The sequence below is a fragment of the Mus caroli genome, unplaced genomic scaffold (assembly GCF_978045245.1).
Source record: "Mus caroli unplaced genomic scaffold, Mus_caroli_1 scaffold_12, whole genome shotgun sequence".
Classification (NCBI taxonomy): Eukaryota; Metazoa; Chordata; class Mammalia; order Rodentia; family Muridae; genus Mus; species Mus caroli.
Window position 1 is genome coordinate 33606406 of NW_028227267.1, and position 5922 is coordinate 33612327.

Below are 5922 nucleotides of genomic sequence, written 5' to 3' on the forward strand. Positions count from 1 at the left end.
GAGGTAGATATGGATTTCTTCATATTCTTCTACATGCTGACATCCAATCAGACCAGCACAACCTCTTGAAGATGCTTCCCTTTTTCCATTGTATTGTTTTGGCTTCTTTGTCAAAAATCAAGTGTCTGAAGATTTGTGGGTTTACTTCTAGGTCAATCTGTCTGTATTTATGCCAACTCCACATGTTTTTTGTAACTATTGCTCTGTAACACCATGTGAAATAAAGGATGGTGCTACTTCCAGAAGATCTTTTACTGCACAGCACTGTTTTAGGAATCCTGGATTTTTGGGTGCTACTTCCAGAAGATCTTTTACTGCACAACACTGTTTTAGGAATCCTGGGTTTTTGTTTTTTGTTTTTTGCAATGTTAGAATACATATATAACTTTTGGGTTTTTGATAGTATACATAAGTGACTGCAAAAATTCTATGAAAGAACTGCTACAGCTGGTAAAAAACCTTCAGCAAAGTGGGTGGATACAAAATTATCTAAAAAAAAAAATCAGTAGCATCCCTTTATACAAGTAATAAATAGGTTAAGAAAGAAATTAGGGAAATGATATTCTTTATAATAATCACAAGTAGTATAAAATATCTTGATATAACTCTAATCAAGCAACTTAAAGACATTTGACAAGAACTTCAAGTCTGTGAAGAAAGAATTTGAAGAAGATATCAGAAGATAGAAAAAACTCCCTTGCTTATGGGTCCATAGAATTAACATAGCAAAAATGACCATCTTACCAAAAGCAATCTTCATATTCAATGCAACCCAAAATTAGCTGCCAGAGTTGCCAAACCTCTAGACAAACTAACCAAAAGGAAGAAAATGTCCAAATGAGGACATGCAAAGATGAAAGGGAAATCTTAATGATATCCAGAATACCACTAGAGAATATTTTCAAAACTTTTATTCTGGAATAAGTCAATTAGTTCCCATTACCTACCAAACTGAACCAAGAAGATATAAACACCTAAGCAAATCCATATCAATCAAAAAAAATTGAAATAGTAATAAAAAGTCTCTCCTTGAAGAGGTGGCCACTCCCATATGGATTCTCTGCAGAATTGTGCCACATCAAGGAAAGCAAAAAAAGTTACCCCTCAAATGATACAGCAGAATAGAAATATAAGACATACTGTCAAAGTAATTCTATAAAACCAGTATTTCAATGATACCAAAACTGTATACAGATACAACAAACAAACAAACACGAAAATAACAAACATCTTTTTTGAACAGAATTACAGAATAAGAATGCAAATAGGATTAAGAAATACTAAGAAGACACTGTCAGCACAAGGAGGCTTTATCCTAGAAATGTAAGAATGGTTCAGTAGTACAAATTGATGCATGTGACACAATGTATAAACATCTAGTACAGAATTCACATGATCATCTCCATAGATGAAGTAAAGGACATTGGCCAAGCTCAACATCTTTTCCTTATAAAAAATCCAAACCAAACAAAACAAAACAAAAAAACAATCTCCAAACAGAAAGTAATAAATGGAATGTATCTCAATATAATAAAGCCTACATATGATAAACCAATAGCCAGCACTAAAACAAATAGGCAAAAACTGAAATCATTTTCTTTAAAATCAGAAATTAGGCAAGAATACTCCCTTCTCTCTTGTCCAGTTCAGTACTCAAAGTCTTAACTAGAGCAACAAAATAATGGGAGAATAGATAAATATACTTAAGGAAGAATTCAAACTATATTTGTAGACTACATTATCATGTACTTAAAACATTCTATAAGTTTCACTGTATCTGGTTTTATGAGGTCTTTGATCCACTTGAACTTGAGCTTTGTACATGAAGATAAGAATGGGTAGATTTGCATTCTTCTACACGCTGACTAACAGTTGAACCAGTACTATTTGTTATAAATGCCGTCCTTTCAGGGCCTAGTGGTAGTTAACTGTAGCGGGGGTTGAGGGAGACTGTCCCAAAAGCTGTTGCCTATCCATGGGATATGTTCTTCTACATGGGCTGCTTTGTCTGGCTTCAGTGGGGAGACGAATTGCCTAATCTCACAGAGACTTGAAGTTTCAGGTTGGAGGGATATGCAGAGGAGCCCCAACTGCTCAGAAGAGAAGGGAATAGAAGAAGAACTGTGGAAGGGGTTGATTGGGAGGAGGCAGTTGAGCAAAATGTAAAGTAAATAAGTAAAAAAAAAAAAAAATAAAAATATGAAAAGGAAAAAAAAATGTTGTCTTTTTTTCCACTGGATGGTTTTAGCTCCTTTGTCAAAGATCAAGTGACCATATGTGTATGGGTTCATTTCTGGGTCTTCAATTCTATTCCATTGATCTTCCTGCCTGTCTCTGTACAAATACCATGCATTTTTTTTATCACTATTCCTCTGTAATACAGCTTGAAGTCAGAGAGAGTGAATGCCCCAGAAGTTCTTTTATTGTTGAGAATAGTATTCACAACCCTGGGGTTTTTGTTATTCCAAATGAATTTGCAAATTGCTCTTTCTAACTCTCTGAAGAATTGAATTGGAATTTTGATGGGGATTGCATTGAATCTGTAGATTACTTTCAGCAAGATGGCCATTTTTACTATTTTAATCCTGCATGAGCATGGATAATGCATATATTAATATAATATTATATAATGCATATATTAGTCCTCCCATGAGCATGGGAGATCTTTCCATCTTCTAAGATCTTCAGTTTCTTTCTTCAGAGGCTTGAAGTTCTTGTCATATAGATCAAGACATGAAGCTGAGGTGTGGCAGAGGGTGTGGAATCACCCAACATTCATATTCTCTCTCTCTCTCTCTCTCTCTCTCATCCTGTTTCCACAGTTTCCACCCTGAGTGTCCCATAAGGTTGGGTTTGTTGTGCCTTCATTTTCATTAAATTCTAGAAAGTCTTTAATTTCTTTCTAAATTTCTTCTGTGACCAAGTTATCACTGAGTATAGAGTTGTTCAGTTTCCATGACTATGCAGGCTTTCTGTTGTTTCTGTTGCTGTAAAAGTCCAGCATTAGTTGGTGGTGATCTGGTAGAATGTAAGGGTTATTTTTTTTCTTTTTTTTTTTTTTTTTTAATTTTTAGAGAATTTTCTTTTGTCTTTTAAAAATTTTTTATTAAATTTTTCATTTGCATTTCAAATGCTATCCCAAAAGTCCCCTATACCCTCCCCTGCCCTGCTCCCCTACACACTCACTCCCACTTCTTGGCCCTGGCATTCCCTTGTACTGGGGCATATAAAGTTTGCAAGACCAAGGGACCTCTCTTCCCAAGGATGGCTGACTAGGCCATCTTCTGCTACATATGCAGCTAGAGACATGAGCTCTGGGGGTTCTGATTAGTTCATATTGTTGTTCCACCTATAGGGTTGCAGACCCCTTCAGCTCCTTGGTACTTTCTCTAGCTCCTCCACTGGGGGCCCTGTGTTCCATGCTATAGATGACTGTGAGCATCCACTTCTGTATTTGCCAGACACTGGCATAGTCTCACAAGAGATAGCTATATCAGTGTTGTAAGGGTTATTTTGATCTTCTTGTATCTGCAGAGGCTTCTTTTGTATCAGGTTATATGGTCAATTTGGAGAAGGTTCTAAGACTAAGAATAATAGGAATATAATATTGTAAATATTCCCATTTCAAAGGACCAGAAAACATCTTCCACAATATCATAGAAGAAAACTTTCCTAATGTAAAAAAAAGAGATGCCATAAGTGTGCATAAGATACAGAAGAGCAATCAGATTGGACCAACAAAGAAAATCTTCCTGCCACATAATAATCAAAACACTAAATGTAAAGAAAAAAAAAGAATATTAAAAAGGGCAAGGGAAAAAATGTCAAGTAACATATAAAGGCAGACCTATCAAAATTACACCTGACTTCTCAACAAAGACAAAAGCCAGAAAATCCTGGACCAATGTCTTGCAGACCCTAAGAGACCACAGATGTCATCCCAGACTACTATACCCAACAAAACTCTTAATCACCATAGATGGAGAAACAAAGATATTCCATGACAAAACCAAATCCAAACAATATCTTTTGACTAATCCAACCCTACAGAAGATACTAGAAGGAAAACTCTAACACAAAGGAGCTAAAACCATCCAGTGGGGGAAAGACAGCACCTTTAACAAATGGTGCTGGTTCAACTGGCAGTCAGCACATAGAAGAAGGCAAATTGGCCCATTCTTATCTCCTTGTACAAACCTCAAGTCCAAGTGGATCAAGGACCTCAACATAAAACCAGAGACACTGAAACTTATAGAGGATAAAGTAAGGAAGAGCCTCCAACATATTGGCACAGAGGAAAAATTCCTAACAGAACATAAATGGCTTGTGCTGTAAGATCAAGAATCAACAAATGGGGCCTCATACAATTTCAAAGCTTCTGTAAGGCAAAGGACTGTCAACAATACAAAAGGCAACCAACAAATTGGGAAAAGATCTTTACAAATCCTACATCCGATAGAAGGCTAATATCCAACATATACAAAGAACTCAAGAAGATAGACTCCAAACAACCAAATAAACCTATCAAAAAATGGGGAACAGAGTGAAACAGAGAATTTTCAACTGAGGAAACTCAAATGACTGAGAAGCACCTAAAGAAATGTTCAACATCCGTAGTCATCAAGGAAATGCAAATCAAAACAACCCTGAGATTCCTCCTCACACGAATCAGAATGGCTAAGATCAAAAATTCAGGTGACAAAAAAAGAACCTAGTGGGGAAACCTCCACTTGTATCCCGGGTTAGTGTGCACCCAAAGAATCACAAGAGACCATCTTCATGTAAATACATGTGGTAGTTTAATGAAGGAGCTCCAGGCCAACATGTATCTCACACAGGAGACAGCGGTTGTAGGCCACAAGGCTCGAAAGCTAGGGGTTTTTATAGAAAAGGGTCTGGGGTTGGGGGAGGAATTGGTGTGGTTTCACACAATTGGTTCATTTAAACATCAGCAAACTGTACATGCAGATCGAGGTAACAGCAGAGCATCAGGTTAACATTTAACCCATGTCAGAAGGGCTGGAGATAGGGTGGAGTCTGGCCAGATGGCAGCTGTCTCAGCCAAGGTAGCCTGGACATGTCTGGACATGTCTTTGCACTCTTTTTATCTTTATGGCCAAGAAGCCTCAGGAATGCCTTAACAACGAGCCTGCCTGGGCATGTCCTGGCCTGCTCCACACTGTTCTCAGACCCAGGTTTCAAAGCTCACAAACAACTCTTTGGGCTAATTGACATGAGTTACATGAATCACAGGTCTTAAATTTCATTTTCTTTCAACAACAGATGTTGGTGATGGTGACGATGTAGAGAAAGAGGAACACTCCTCCATGGCTGGTGTGATTGCAAGCTGGTACAACCCCTTTGGAAATCAGTTTGGTGGTTCCTCAGAAAATTGGACATAGTATCACCTGAGGACCCAACTATACCACTCCTGAGCATATATCCAGAAGATGCTCCAACCGGTAAGAAGGACACATGCTCCACTATGTTCATAGCAGCCTTATTTATAATAGCCAGAAGCTGGAAAGAACCCAGATGTCCCTCAACAGAGGAATGGATACAGAAAATGTGGTACATTGGAGTACTACACAACTATTAAAAACAATGAATTTATGAAATTCTTAGACAAATTGCTACATCCACTCCAGTAGTGACAAGTGCGACAGGCCCCGAAAACCTGGGAACTGTCCAGAGGTGAAAAGTTCACGGAAACTTAGTCTTCTGGAATCATGGCATCCTGTATAAAGAATGCTCCAATGTCCTTGCTTTAGTTGGTAAATGGATCTGTGTGCTTTCACTTAATATTGCTTTATTACAAGTGCTCCTAAGGATTGATTTTTTGACATATAGCTAAGTTAGATTCTAGGCAGTCCTTGATTTGACCCTGGGCATGGATAGCTAAGTCACTGCCCTACACAGAAG